Source organism: Mixophyes fleayi, chromosome 3 (genome assembly GCF_038048845.1).
Source record: "Mixophyes fleayi isolate aMixFle1 chromosome 3, aMixFle1.hap1, whole genome shotgun sequence".
NCBI classification, from domain to species: Eukaryota; Metazoa; Chordata; class Amphibia; order Anura; family Limnodynastidae; genus Mixophyes; species Mixophyes fleayi.
Window position 1 is genome coordinate 22,289,458 of NC_134404.1, and position 16,585 is coordinate 22,306,042.

The following is a 16,585-nucleotide window of genomic DNA, read 5'->3' on the forward strand; positions in this document are numbered from 1 at the left end:
ATATACAAACATCCTGTGTCCGCATGTGAGCTCTACTTATAGGGATATACAAACATCCTGTGTCTACGTGTGAGCTCTGCTTACAGGGATATACAAACAGTCTGTGTCTGCGTGTGAGCTCTGCTTATAGGGATATACAAACAGCCTGTGTCTGCGTGTGAGCTCTGCTTACAGGGATATACAGCCTGTGTCTGCATGTGAGCTCTGCTTATAGGGATATACAAACAGCCTGTGTCTGCATGTGAGCTCTGCTTATAGGGATATACAAACAGCCTGTGTCTGCATGTGAGCTCTGCTTACAGGGATATACAAACAGCCTGTGTCTGCATGTGAGCTCTGCTTATAGGGATACACAAACAGCCTGTGTCTGCATGTGAGCTCTGCTTATAGGGATACACAAACAGCCTGTGTCTGCATGTGAGCTCTGCTTATAGGGATACACAAACAGCCTGTCTGCATGTGAGCTCTGCTTACAGGGATACACAGCCTGTGTCTGCATGTGAGCTCTGCTTATAGGGATATACAAACATCCTGTGTCTGCGTGTGAGCTCTGCTTATAGGGAAATACAAACAGCCTGTGTCTGCGTGTGAGCTCTGCTTATAGGGATATACAAACAGCCTGTGTCTGCGTGTGAGCTCTGCTTATAGGGATATACAAACATCCTGTGTCTGCATGTGAGCTCTGCTTATAGGGATATACAAACAGCCTGTGTCTGCATGTGAGCTCTGCTTATAGGGATACACAAACAGCCTGTGTCTGCGTGTGAGCTCTGCTTATAAAGTATATACAAACATCCTGTGTCTGCATGTGAGCTCTGCTTATAGGGAAATACAAACAGCCTGTGTCTGCGTGTGAGCTCTGCTTATAAGTATATACAAACATCCTGTGTCTGCATGTGAGCTCTGCTTATAGGGAAATACAAACAGCCTGTGTCTGCATGTGAGCTCTGCTTACAGGGATACACAAACAGCCTGTGTCTGCATGTGAGCTCTGCTTATAGGGATACACAAACAGCCTGTGTCTGCATGTGAGCTCTGCTTATAGGGATACACAAACAGCCTGTCTGCATGTGAGCTCTGCTTACAGGGATACACAGCCTGTGTCTGCATGTGAGCTCTGCTTATAGGGATATACAAACATCCTGTGTCTGCGTGTGAGCTCTGCTTATAGGGAAATACAAACAGCCTGTGTCTGCGTGTGAGCTCTGCTTATAGGGATATACAAACAGCCTGTGTCTGCGTGTGAGCTCTGCTTATAGGGATATACAAACATCCTGTGTCTGCATGTGAGCTCTGCTTATAGGGATATACAAACATCCTGTGTCTACGTGTGAGCTCTGCTTACAGGGATATACAAACAGTCTGTGTCTGCGTGTGAGCTCTGCTTATAGGGATATACAAACAGCCTGTGTCTGCGTGTGAGCTCTGCTTACAGGGATATACAGCCTGTGTCTGCATGTGAGCTCTGCTTATAGGGATATACAAACAGCCTGTGTCTGCATGTGAGCTCTGCTTATAGGGATATACAAACAGCCTGTGTCTGCATGTGAGCTCTGCTTACAGGGATATACAAACAGCCTGTGTCTGCATGTGAGCTCTGCTTATAGGGATACACAAACAGCCTGTGTCTGCATGTGAGCTCTGCTTATAGGGATACACAAACAGCCTGTGTCTGCATGTGAGCTCTGCTTATAGGGATACACAAACAGCCTGTCTGCATGTGAGCTCTGCTTACAGGGATACACAGCCTGTGTCTGCATGTGAGCTCTGCTTATAGGGATATACAAACATCCTGTGTCTGCGTGTGAGCTCTGCTTATAGGGAAATACAAACAGCCTGTGTCTGCGTGTGAGCTCTGCTTATAGGGATATACAAACAGCCTGTGTCTGCGTGTGAGCTCTGCTTATAGGGATATACAAACATCCTGTGTCTGCATGTGAGCTCTGCTTATAGGGATATACAAACAGCCTGTGTCTGCATGTGAGCTCTGCTTATAGGGATACACAAACAGCCTGTGTCTGCGTGTGAGCTCTGCTTATAAAGTATATACAAACATCCTGTGTCTGCATGTGAGCTCTGCTTATAGGGAAATACAAACAGCCTGTGTCTGCGTGTGAGCTCTGCTTATAAGTATATACAAACATCCTGTGTCTGCATGTGAGCTCTGCTTATAGGGAAATACAAACAGCCTGTGTCTGCATGTGAGCTCTGCTTACAGGGATACACAAACAGCCTGTGTCTGCATGTGAGCTCTGCTTATAGGGATATACAAACATCCTGTGTCTGCATGTGAGCTCTGCTTACAGGGATACACAAACAGCCTGTGTCTGCATGTGAGCTCTGCTTATAGGGATATACAAACATCCTGTGTCTGCGTGTGAGCTCTGCTTATAGGGAAATACAAACAGCCTGTGTCTGCGTGTGAGCTCTGCTTATAGGGATATACAAACAGCCTGTGTCTGCGTGTGAGCTCTGCTTATAAGTATATACAAACATCCTGTGTCTGCATGTGAGCTCTGCTTATAGGGAAATACAAACAGCCTGTGTCTGCGTGTGAGCTCTGCTTATAGGGATATACAAACATCATGTGTCTGCATGTGAGCTCTGCTTATAGGGAAATACAAACAGCCTGTGTCTGCGTGTGAGCTCTGCTTATAGGGATATACAAACATCCTGTGTCTGCATGTGAGCTCTGCTTATAGGGAAATACAAACATCCTGTGTCTACGTGTGAGCTCTGCTTACAGGGATATACAAACAGTCTGTGTCTGTGTGTGAGCTCTGCTTATAGGGATACACAAACAGCCTGTGTCTGCATGTGAGCTCTGCTTATAGGGATACACAAACAGCCTGTGTCTGCATGTGAGCTCTGCTTACAGGGATACACAAACAGCCTGTGTCTGCATGTGAGCTCTGCTTACAGGGATACACAGCCTGTGTCTGCATGTGAGCTCTGCTTATAGGGATATACAAACATCCTGTGTCTGCATGTGAGCTCTGCTTACAGGGATACACAAACAGCCTGTGTCTGCATGTGAGCTCTGCTTATAGGGATATACAAACATCCTGTGTCTGCGTGTGAGCTCTGCTTATAGGGAAATACAAACAGCCTGTGTCTGCGTGTGAGCTCTGCTTATAAGGATATACAAACATCCTGTGTCTGCATGTGAGCTCTGCTTATAGGGAAATACAAACAGCCTGTGTCTGCGTGTGAGCTCTGCTTATAGGGATATACAAACATCCTGTGTCTGCATGTGAGCTCTGCTTATAGGGAAATACAAACAGCCTGTGTCTGCGTGTGAGCTCTGCTTATAGGGATATACAAACATCCTGTGTCTGCATGTGAGCTCTGCTTATAGGGATATACAAACATCCTGTGTTTGCATGTGAGCTCTGCTTATAGGGAAATACAAACAGCCTGTGTCTGCATGTGAGCTCTGCTTATAGGGATATACAAACATCCTGTGTTTGCATGTGAGCTCTGCTTATAGGGATATACAAACAGCCTGTGTCTGCTTGTGAGCTCTGCTTATAGGGATATACAAACAGCCTGTGTCTGCGTGTGAGCTCTGCTTATAGGGAAATACAAACAGCCTGTGTCTGCGTGTGAGCTCTGCTTATAGGGATATACAAACAGCCTGGGTCTGCATGTGAGCTCTGCTTACAGAGATATACAAACAGCTTGTGTCTGCGTGTGAGCTCTGCTTACAGGGATATACAAACAGCCTGTGTCTGCGTGTGAGCTCTGTTTATAGGGATATACAAACAGCCTGTGTCTGCGTGTGAGCTCTGCTTACAGGGATATACAAACAGCCTGTGTCTGCATGTGAGCTCTGCTTATAGGGATATACAAACAGCCTGGGGCCGTACCTGAAACCCAGAAATTAAGAATAGATGGCAAGTATTGCATCTAAGAGACGGAAAAATGAAATATCATTGTACAGTTGCTCTATATGAAAAATAGGGATAGTTCCTGAGACAGATCTCTAAATCTTGGACTTGACAGTTTGCTGGGCAATATATGAATAAGACTGTCGAAGTCAGCAAATTGGATAAAGTCATTTCAATTAAAGTCTAGCAAACTTGGTTGTCTTTGTCTGAAAAGATGCGTACGGTACGCATCGACGTACAAGGGCACGCTACGGCGTGAAAGGGCATACGCATCCACTACACGTGGCAGCAACAGTAATTGGTCTTTTACCATACATTCGCACAAACACGCATACTTATAAAATAGTACACATTATTGGTAGTTGCAACACATATACAGTTATGTCGAAATATAGTAGTATTTATATGTTATATCAGAGTTACATGCATATTAGTGAAATACACAGAACGGGTTAAAGGAATAACATCATGAGTGGTATCATAATGAACCTTGTTACATATCCTACTGTTTGGTTCACTCTGCGAGGGAATCGCAGAGTGCATAAGCAAGTTATGAATGATAGAGAATTATGAACTACTTAAGACTAAGGAATTCTGGCGGGAAGAGCAGAGCATACCCCCTGCAGAGAGGACCCCCTCCTTTGGATTCCTTAGGATGAACCAGCCAATGATTGACGACCCCTTGGACATTCCTGAGACCCGGACCAATAGATGCAAGCCATACCATCTTCATTGTATTACTGTATTTGATTGTGTATATAAGCAGCAGCTTGTGATCCAGAGTGCAGACATCTTGTCCCCAGACTTCAGGATTGAATGACTGCACTGGATCCAGAGCGCCTGCGATAAGTAACGGCTGTATTTACTATTACTTCGCTTGAGCATATTTTTTCCACTTATTGCGAATAAATCTTTGTGCGTTGGAAACACAAATCGAGGTTCGACAATCGTTATTGGTTAGCGACAATACGCACATAACAATTGGGGGCTCGTGAGCTTTGGAGGTTTCGTTGCCGATGATACGCAAGACCAACGGATTTCGGTTCCTCAACAAAGGGTGGAGACGCGTCATAAACGGGTAAGAACGCATGGTGTTCAAAACCTGAATGTTACTCTGTGTTGCGAAACCGAATGTCCGTTTTGCATTATCTAGGGCACGCTAACTAGAACCTAGGGACAAAAGAGAAAACTGTTTCTTTTTTCTGTCATTGTGCGTTTTAACTGTATTGCATTGTTTAGCGTATATGTACTTCCTGCTGTGCGTACGCGAACTTCCGGTAAACTTGCCACGTGGTTAAACAATCGTTTTGATAGTTATTATACATGCATAGTATAATTACTTGTGAAAGCCTCTGAGACATTATTACTATTGTTGGGAACTTTTGATTTTCTGCGCAGAAAAGGTGTATAGTGTGTGATGTTGTAACGTAGATACACTGTTTTATTGTTGAGGTGCTCAGTTGCTGTCTGACGAGGCGGATTGCCCAACTGAAGGACGGTATACAGGGCAGGTATACCGAATGCGAAAACTGGGTTTTCGCAAAGCGCTACCAATAGATCGCAAGGTTTGCTAATAATTAGTATTGGTAGGCAGTGCGATCCGGTCGCACCGTTAGTGCGAATTGGTGAAGCAGCTAGGAGGAATTATACTGGAAAGGCAGGTTGATTGTATCGACTTTGCGCTCCCAGCGATAATAAACTCAGCAGATTTTGTGGTTTAGCCAGGGTATCGAGGAGCTGATAGCCCTTGGGGCCCACAGTGATATTTCTGTATTAGGGAAAAGCGAGTGAGCGCGGCTAAAGGAAATACGTTCACCGAGGATTATAGATCTCTAGCGGTGAGTATAGCAACAGAGTTGAAATTATTAGGTGGAAAGAACAGAGCATTGCGGTGTGTCTGTATTTCACATTTGGCCGGAAGGAACAGAGCATTGCGGTGTGTCTGTGTTCCGGGTAGAAGGTATATTGTTCAACATGGGTGCTAAGCATACGCTAGAGATGGTCAGTGTACTGCCTAAGGAAGGCCCTATTGGTTCAGCGAGGTTTCTCATGTGTAAGAAGTATGGTGCATATGCAACTGTGTATTGTGACACGTGGGTCGGGATGACCAAAGCTTGTGATAGGCCTTTCCCAACAATAGGGAGTTTTAATGCAGAGGTACTGAATACTGTAAAAGATAAAATATGGTTGATCAAGTCAACGAAAAAGAGAAATAGACATAATGATTGTTTAAAATTGTGGCAAATGGAAGGTAACACGTGGCAGAGCAGCGAATGCAAACCGGAAATAGGCGTGGCGAAAAGCGCGCGCAAGGCGGATGTAACCATTTGGAAGCGTGGCGAACTCAGCGCAAGCGCGCCCCCGCCACCTTATGTGGCGGGAGGGGTAAGTACAGCCGTTGTTAAAACTGAAAATAGAAAAATTACTAAGTTGTACCCTGTTTTAAATCAGTTTCAATCAAGTGTATCTGAAAACGAAGATGAACCCACTGTGATTTCGGCCATTGCCCATGCTGTTAATGTACTAGAGGCTCAGCGCAAGTATGAGAAAATGGCTGAGATAGGTGAGAGTAGCGTGATCACTAGGAGTGAAAGTGTTCTAAATCTAGGGCCTGTAAATCCTGTAGCGTCCCCTGAAGTTAGTGTACCAGAGGGTGTGTTCCCGGTCCGCACAATATCAGTTCCCAATGGGAAACCGGATAAGGATGGTGTAGTTCCTTTAAGAAATGTTACAATGCATTGTCCCTGGACTAGATCAGAATTACGTTCCATTATGACTGAATTCCCAGATCCTAGAAAAGAGTTAGCTAAATGTCAGAAATTTGTTAAAGACTTAGGGAATGCTCATGAACCAACCAGTAAGGATTGGCGGGTAGTGTTGAGGGCGTGTCTTCCTCCCAATACTAACATACAAAAATTTATTGGAGATTGTTTGTTGGAGGAAGATGACACCCTGACTGATGAGATTAACCAACGGAATATAGAACAAATTGTCAAACACTTAGCCATCTGTTTTCCAGTAGTAGTAAATTGGAGTAAGATTTTCACCATTAAACAAAAGGATAGTGAAACTGCCTCAGATTACTTTGCTAGAGCTATAACAGCGATTGCACGATTTACTGGGATATCCAACATAAGTGAGGACCCACATCACAGAGAGGTAGCTGTAGGGGTACTGATGGATGGCCTTAGGGAAAATTTAAAGACGAGAGTACAAACCACATTACCTAATTGGAGAGGCGTCACGGTAGACTTCCTTAGGGAGTCTGCTGTGGAGCATGACAAGAACCTTTTTAGAAAAAGGGAAGAGAAAAGTGATAGGTTAATGACGGTAAGTATACAGGCTCTAGAAGGGGTGCATACACGACCACCAGCATACAACCCATATAACAGGAAACCTAAAGTGATCAGGTGTTTCAACTGTAACGAGGAAGGACATTACAGGAGAGATTGTAATAAAGAAAGACTCAATACACATAGGGGTGGGTCACATAGATATCCTCCAAGAAAGGATTCACATAGACTAGAAGACTCACATCTACCCGCGCATATTACGGCAGCAAATGCTGCGCGGGAAATCAATAGTCAGCGCTAGGGGTCAGGTCATACCTGTAGTCTACAGCCAGTGAGGTTAACTGAGAGTCAGAGTGAAGAACCAACAATGATAGTTGACATAGCTGGCAGGAAACAAACTTTTCTTGTAGATACAGGGGCGGCCCGATCTGTGATAACCTCTCCTTTCAATCTACAGGTGACCAGCAAAACTATTCCAGCTATGGGGGTGACGGGAAAAGTGTTACATTATCCTCTAACTAAACCCGCCGAAGTTACTATCGGGCCTCTGCATACTAAGCATTCGTTTCTCTTGGCTGCAGCGGCTCCTACTAACTTGCTAGGGAGAGACTTGTTATGTAAAATGGGATGTGTCATATACTGTACTTCAGATGGTGTGTTCCTAGATATACCCGAGAAGGTTGCACATGAGGTACAGGACATATTGGACACCCCTCCAAGGTTAATGTTACACTCTCCTGTTATAGAACAAAGTCCATCTCAAGTAAAGGGGATGTTGCTGGAAATACCAGGTTCCCTATGGACCAGAGATGGACAGGACACAGGACTGATGGCAAACGTAGCCCCTGTCATGGTCAATCTAAAAAGTGGTAGGATAGCTCCAAAAATCCCACAGTATCCATTAAAACCGGAGGTGGAACTAGGGGTATATCCTGTTATTGAGAGGCTGTTACAACAAGGGATTTTAATTCGTACAGCCAGTACAGCAAATAGTCCCATTTTCCCTGTGAAGAAGAGTGGGGGGAGGGGCTATAGATTAGTCCAGGACTTAAGGGGAATTAACAAAGTTGTTGAGAGCCAATTCCCCGTAGTGCCGAATCCAGCTGTCATCCTCATGCAGATTCCACCGTCTGCCAGTCATTTTACTGTCATTGATCTATGTTCTGCTTTCTTTTCAGTCCCTCTTCACCCTGACTGCCAATACCTTTTTGCATTCTCCTACAGGGGAGTGCAATACACATGGACCAGACTACCCCAGGGGTTCATTGACAGCCCCAGTATTTTCTCCCAAGCCTTACATGACTGTTTGCAATCCTTTCAACCCCACAATGGGTCTGTTCTAATTCAATATGTGGACGATTTGTTGTTGTGCTCTGATTCTTTTATGTCATGTTTACATGATACTAAATTGTTGTTGCTTCATCTTTCACAAACAGGGCACAAGGTGGCAAAGGATAAATTACAGCCATGTCAGACTAAGGTCAAATACTTAGGACACTGCCTCACTAAGGGGCTAAGACACCTGACAACCGACAGAATTGAGGCCATACAACACATGACCCTGCCGCAGAGCCAGAAGCAGATTCGTACTTTCTTGGGGATGTGTGGATACTGTAGGTCCTGGATCCCAGGTTTTTCTATTCTGGCATTACCATTGCAGGAGCTAGTCTCTTCCTCAAAACCAGAACGTGTCGTACACACAGAAGAGTCGGAGCAAGCGTTCTTTAATCTTAAAGATAGTCTGACAAGAGCACCTGCATTGGGAATACCTGATTATGAAAAGCCTTTTGAGCTATTTTGTACAGAAGCTGATGGCTGTGCAGCAGGTGTCCTCACACAGAAACATGGTGACGCTAGCAGACCGGTAGCATACTACAGTGCACAATTAGACAATGTGGCAAGGTCACTCCCAACATGTCTCAGAAGTGTAGCAGCAACGGCCCTTCTAGTAAGTAAGAGCGAGGATGTAGTATTAGGACATAATTCAACCATCTATACACCCCATGCTGTATCAGCTCTGTTAAATTCAGCCCAAACCAGACATGTTTCTTCAGCTAGATTCACAAAGTGGGAACTAGCCCTGATGGCACCCTCAAACATCACCATCAAATGATGTAGCACCCTAAATCCAGCTACATACCTTCCGTATGTGTCTCAAGAGACACAAAGGGTGGGAGGTGAGGAGACCCTGGTTGAAGATGAGTTAGGCAAGAATACTGACACGCATGACTGTATGGAACACCTGAATCAGACCTTTACTGCAAGGCCCGACATACGTGACACCCCCTTAGAAAATGTAGATTTTACGTTTTATACAGACGGAAGTTGCCATAGACAGACAGAGACAGGAGAGCCATGTACTGGTTACGCTGTTGTAGACGATCAGGATGTGGTAGAAGCTGAACCCCTTGGTCCACCTCACTCAGCCCAGGTGGCGGAACTAGTAGCACTAAGGAGAGCGTGTGAATTGGCAGAGGGTAAATCAGCCAACATATATACTGACTCTAGGTACGCCTTCGGGGTAGTGCATGATTTTGGGGCCCTTTGGCGTCTTAGAAACTTTACGACAGCAGCAGGTACACCAGTGGCACACTCACAACACATAAAAGGACTTCTGACAGCGATACAGTTACCCAGAACAGTAGCCGTCATAAAGTGCAAAGCCCATACCTTTGAAGAAGACCCAGTGTCATTGGGCAACAACAGGGCAGACGAAGCTGCTAAATGGGCAGCAGGGCAACCTATGACTGTATCGACCGAGACTATGATGGTTTTTCAGACATTAGACACGCAGAAATTAATTGAAATGCAAGATTTGTGTTCCCTGCAGGAGAAGGTGGTCTGGAAGGCGAAGGGATGTGGTCAAGAGTCCTCAGGACTCTGGAGGGATGGACAAGGTAAGCCTGTAGCTCCTCGAACATACTATCCAAGCCTGGCTGAAGCAGCACACGGCCTGACTCACCTGGGTAAAGAAGGTATGTGCAAACTGGTGAGAGCATACTGGTGTGCTCCCGGATTTTCCTCTCAAGCTGGTAAGAAAGCAATGTCATGTCTTACTTGTTTGAGGAAAAATGTTGGGAAAACTATTCCAACTGAGCCATCCCACATCCCTCCTACAGACGGACCTTTTCAGGTAATACAAATTGACTATATCCAACTACCACCGTGCAGGAATCTAAAATATGTGTTAGTGTGTATTGATGTGTTTTCAGGTTGGGTAGAAGCATATCCGGCAGCCACTAATACTGCTGTGTTCACTGCAAAGAAAATTGTACAAGACTTTGTGTGTAGGTTCGGTATCCCTAGAATCATTGAAAGTGATAGGGGTACCCATTTTACTGGTGATGTCTTCCAAAATATGTGTAAACTCATGGGAATCAGTAGCAGACTTCACACCCCTTACCGACCACAAGCTAGTGGTAAGGTGGAGAGAGTAAACGGTACTATCAAGAACAAACTAGGTAAGATAATGGCTGAAACTGGGTTGGCATGGCCTGAGGCTTTGCCGTTGGTCCTCCACAGCATTGGAACCACTCCTAGACCTCCTCTTAATCTGTCCCCCTTTGAGATACTGTTCGGACGACAACCTCATTTGATCGTGAGTCCACAAGACGACTTAAAGTGTAATAATGAAGTGACTGTACAATATCTTATAAGAATGAGTAGACAGCTGAAACAACAACAACAAAAACTAAAAATGCTGTCACCTGGTATGCCAGAGACGAACTGTCATGATGTTGAACCTGGAGACTATGTTATGATCCGCAATTTCTTACGTTCAGGTTGTTTAACAGACCGTTGGGAAGGCCCGTACCAAGTGCTGCTGACCAGTACTACATCACTGAAGGTTGCAAGAGAGACACTTGGGTCCATTCCACCCACTGCAGGAGAGTCCATAATCCGGAGAAAGTGCAAGACAAGACTCAGACCGACGACATAGAGCTGTCACTTGTGAGCCTGTTCCGGGAGACCTAAAGCCTGCAGTTGAGACACCTGAACCAGAGACGTTGCCTCAGAACTATCTTTCCAGCGATGGAGTGGCGGTTTTTGTTTTTCTTTTGTTCCAGGATTTTCCTTGTTTTTACTTTTTCTAGGACATTCTATTTTTGTGAAGGAGGATGGAGGACGGAGGAGAGTTCTGGGAGTGATACGGATGAAATAGAGGCCGAAGAAAAGTTAATAGAATATCCTGAGCAGCCCATTATCAAACTTGGTCCAGGGGTTATGAAAAGGTCTGCTAGCTCAGGAACTCGGAGGCAGTGTGAAGGGCTATTGTCTGATGAGTATTGTATCTGCAAGTTCTGCAACTCCCTAGTTGACGAGAGATGCATCCAACGATGCCAGTCCCCCAGTACTCTGAATATAGGCGGGCATCCTTTGGAGGATTATCACTCCCTGGTGGGTAAGGTGCTAAACCAAACTGAGTGTTGAGTGTGCTCACACGTGCCTCAAGGGCAGCATAACATAGGACTAGTGCCATTCCCGCTAAACATATCCGAAGTACTCAAATTAAGGGGTGGGAGGCCCATAGAAGGGAGGTACAATAACACTAGGTCCCCTAGTCTGACGCTTCGACAATACTCCATAGGCAGATCGTTGCTGTGCCTAAACATATCTCATGCAAAGCGCCTGGAGAATTGGGAGGCTGACCTATCAGATCAGACAATGGCTCGCCACACTCATTTTAGAGAGAGACTCACAAGGTCACTACTAGGCAGGAATGCTGATGGAAGTCACAAGTTAGGGCGTATAACCAAACATAAGAAGGTATCTATTGGAAAAGTCTCTACAGATAAATGTGAAAATATCATTAATGCCGACACGTGTCTAGAGCAGATGGAGACACTAGGCATGGGTAGTTTTATCAAAACTCTGTGTGATATAATTCATGGGCATACTGTTCCTTATGTTCTCCCTGATGATGTGTATTTTGTTTGTGGGAGGAAAGCTTATTCCTGGGTGACTCCGAGTTCCAAGGGCTTGTGTTTCTTAGCTAAACTGGTTCCTGAAATCATGACTATTACTCATGAAGAAATGGTAGATATTCACAAGACTACATCACCACCATACATACACACACAGTATGAACACCGTGGCAAGAGAAATATGATTCCTGGTGAGGAACCCATAGCTACAAAATTGATTAGTGAAACTGCTGGTTTCCAAGTTATGGTTGCTCTAGATCTCACCAGGACCACTCGGGGAACATTAAACTTTAAATATATCCAAGACCTAGCTAAATTAATAGATAATATCACCGAGATGTATGATGACACTTTCAGGTATACTGGAAGGGAGCTACAAGCGTACAAGAAGGAGTTGGTGCAACATAGACTGGTACTAAATTATCTCACCTCTATTACTGGTGGGTACTGTGTGACACTGGCCACCCAGTTCGGTGTCAAATGTTGCACGTACATTACTAATAATACGGAAGACCCTAAAGAGGTTACAGACCGGAAGATAGATGAAATTTTGCAGCTGAAATGGGAATTTCGAAAGAGCCATAATTCTTCGTTATATGAGGTCGGGGAAAAGGTGGCGGGTTGGTTCTCATGGTTGAACCCAGCAAAATGGTTCTCCGGTCTGGGGGAGTGGGTACAGGAAATGGTTGCTAGTGTAGGTAAGCTCCTTCTCCTTATACTGGGTGTCATCTTAGCAATTGGTTTAGTTGTCAAATGTGTTCCTGCTGTGTTGAAGTGTGGAAAACGGTCTCATGGGAGTAACACTAAGAAAGAGACGGAAAGGGTGGTACCAGATACCGAGATCATGGTCTGTGAAGAAGTATTGTATAATCCTGAACTTGAAACGGTGATTGGGTGATAGTTTATTACACTATCAAAGGGTGGAACTGTCGAAGTCAGCAAATTGGATAAAGTCATTTCAATTAAAGTCTAGCAAACTTGGTTGTCTTTGTCTGAAAAGATGCATACGGTACGCATCGACGTACAAGGGCACGCTACGGCGTGAAAGGGCGTACGCATCCACTACACGTGGCAGCAACAGTAATTGGTCTTTTACCATACATTCGCACAAACACGCATACTTATAAAATAGTACACATTATTGGTAGTTGCAACACATATTCAGTTATGTCGAAATATAGTAGTATTTATATGTTATATCAGAGTTACATGCATATTAGTGAAATACACAGAACGGGTTAAAGGAATAACATCATGAGTGGTATCATAATGAACCTTGTTACATATCCTACTGTTTGGTTCACTCTGCGAGGGAATCGCAGAGTGCATACGCAAGTTATGAATGATAGAGAATTATGAACTACTTAAGACTAAGGAATTCTGGCGGGAAGAGCAGAGCATACCCCCTGCAGAGAGGACCCCCTCCTTTGGATTCCTTAGGATGAACCAGCCAATGATTGACGACCCCTTGGACATTCCTGAGACCCGGACCAATAGATGCAAGCCATACCATCTTCATTGTATTACTGTATTTGATTGTGTATATAAGCAGCAGCTTGTGATCCAGAGTGCAGACATCTTGTCCCCAGACTTCAGGATTGAATGACTGCACTGGATCCAGAGCGCCTGCGATAAGTAACGGCTGTATTTACTATTACTTCGCTTGAGCATATTTTTTCCACTTATTGCGAATAAATCTTTGTGCGTTGGAAACACAAATCGAGGTTCGACAATCGTTATTGGTTAGCGACAATATGCACATAACAAGACCTACAGGGAAAGTTTGGAGGCGAAATGTGAGGTGCCCACTGGGGGAGGGGTGGGGATATCCGAGCGCCCAAACGCCACAGGGGAGGAAGGCCCCTGAGTTCCTGTGCAGGGCACTCATTTTGCTGTAAGGGGAAAGGGAGAATACGGGAGGGACAGCTCCACAAGGTGAGTGCACCAAGGGAACAGCCCTCACCGCGGCTATACTCACGTATGCGAGTCTGCGATGATGACTCTCTCTGTTCCTTCCGCGCACCTTGTCTTACGACCAGCACCTGTAAAACAAGAGAGACAGCACAAAGACAAACCCTTCCCAACACCCCAGATACTTACTCAATCCCGAGGGAGTGCTATGGGACTCACCACACCATACTTCTCCTCACACGGACCACTCTCACGTCCTGAGATGCTGTACCCCACAGGCCTTCGCCCGCGTCCCTAGCTCCGGCTGTTAAGCCCGCCTTGTCCTGGGGCTCAGGACTTAGGTGCCCTTCCGGACGGATAGAGGGTTTCTATAAGCCGCTCCAGAACTCTACTTTGTAACTACTTAGGAACCGAGTGTTCCCTACACTGTGTCAGGACCTAGAGTCCTGCTAGACCTGGGCCGAATGCCCACTACCAACTATAAGGGCCTACTGCCCGCTCACCATCAGGGACCTCATGTCCCTCTAACAGCAAGGACCCAAAGTCCTACTATGCTACAGGGCAGCCACCCTGCTACACTCGCGGGAGCCTATACCTCCCCTCGCCAGAGGCCTCTGCCTCTCTACACTTCCAAGGGCCTCGTGCCCTGATACGCTGAAAGGGCCTCGTGCCCTGCTACACTCAAAGGGCCTCATGCCCTGCTACACTCAAGGGCCTCGTGCCCTTCTCACTAACTAGGGCCTTGCGCCCTCCTGAGGTAGACCTATGGGGTCTGGTACCCCTTCTGCCTAGCTATGGACCTTGTGCCCCCTGCAATACTACCTATGGGGTCTGTTACCCCTTCTACCTAACTATGGGGCCTTGTGCACTCACCAGAGAAACTATGGGGGCCTTGTGCCACTGAATACCTACAATGGCCGCCGCTACCTGTGCCACAGGCCTAGTGCCTGAAAGGTGCCCCCGGGCCTTGTGCCCGACCTATTGGAGTATTTTATATTCACCTGCTCCGTGCATGAAACTCAGCTTGACTCGCCGTCTTCGGTGCTTCCACGTTCTCCAGCCACCGGCGCCTCTTCTCCTCTTCGGCTCTCCTGGAGTCTTCTTGGCGGGGGCGCTCTTAGCGCTTACAAGGGCTCCCCGTCTACGTTCTCCTCGCCGGTGTCTTCTTTGTAGTCTTGGGCAGCAGGGTAGCTCCCAGCCCTTACAAGGCTCCCTGCCACTGCTGGACGTCGGAAGACGTCCTCTCTCTTGCTCTCCACCACTGGACTCCTGTAATTGCGGCGCCGCTGGCGCACTGACATCATTAGCTGTCGCCGCGAGACAATCGGGGGCGCCAGTAGTTCAAATGGCCGGAGGCGAGCCAGGATCAAGGCTCGCTTGCCTGCTGCCATCGGGACCTGCAAAAGAAGAGAAGGGATACTCAACGCTGGAACACCGGGCTGGTGAGTATCTTCCTCTGTCTTCTATCTTCGCCCTCTTCAGGGGCAGCTGGACTACGGAGCACTCCTCCACAGGAGTTCAAGAAAGAACAATCTCATGACTTGAAGGGCCATATTTGTCAAGTAACCCTAATTTTCAGAGTAATATCAAGGTTGTAATGATTTCTCCCTAGAAATTCCTCTTACTCTGTTTATAAGATGCAAGTCTCACCATCTATTTAAGTACTTCCAAATAGGTTTTTATCCCGAAAGATCCCCCGAAAACTGCTTTTTAACAGTTTAAGTTACATGCCTATTTATTATTAGCGAATCACAGCCTGCTTGATCACACATGCAAACCCGATAGATTTCTATGAGGACTACAAAAATGCCCTATATCTCAAGCTCTGAAATTTGAAGCTTGTCCCGACAGCTAACGCCAGCTGAGGTTGGCATTAGCCATTCTACCCTATGGGAAGCCACTATCCCGTCTGAAGAATTTTAACAAATAAGCACGTTAAATAATGTATTATTGCAATATGAAATGATCATTAACATGAAGAAAATGCGATTAGTAATAAACAGACCCCTTAATCTGTGAGCTTCACAATTTAACAGTGATGAGCATGTTAAATGCAAAATAAAATAAAATATTTATATTCAGTGAACGTGTCATGATATAGTTCCCCCAAGTTCATCTAAGTGTGGCACTCATCTTTACTGTTAGGGGCAACCCCCCAGCAGTTATTATACTGCCCTGTGTGTCCATACTCTGCATTGTGTAATATATGGTCCTGCAGGCACAGCACCCCCTAGCGACAGCTGCGGTTACTAGCAAGAACCATAACAGTTATTATACTGCCATGAGTGCCTATACTCTGCATTGTGTAATATGGTGCTGCCTGCACAGCGCCACCTAGCGACCACTGCGGTTACTAGCAAGAACCTTAACACAGTTATTATACTGCCACAAGTGCCTATACTCTCCATTGTGTAACCTGCTAGCACAGCGCCACCTAGCGCCAGCTGCGGTTACCAGCAGGAACCATAACAGTGCAATATACAGGAATAAGCTCAGCAGAAGGAGCCTCAGACAGGAGTTCTGGGATGTCACATAGTGACTGCGCCCTATAAATGTCCGCTGCAGG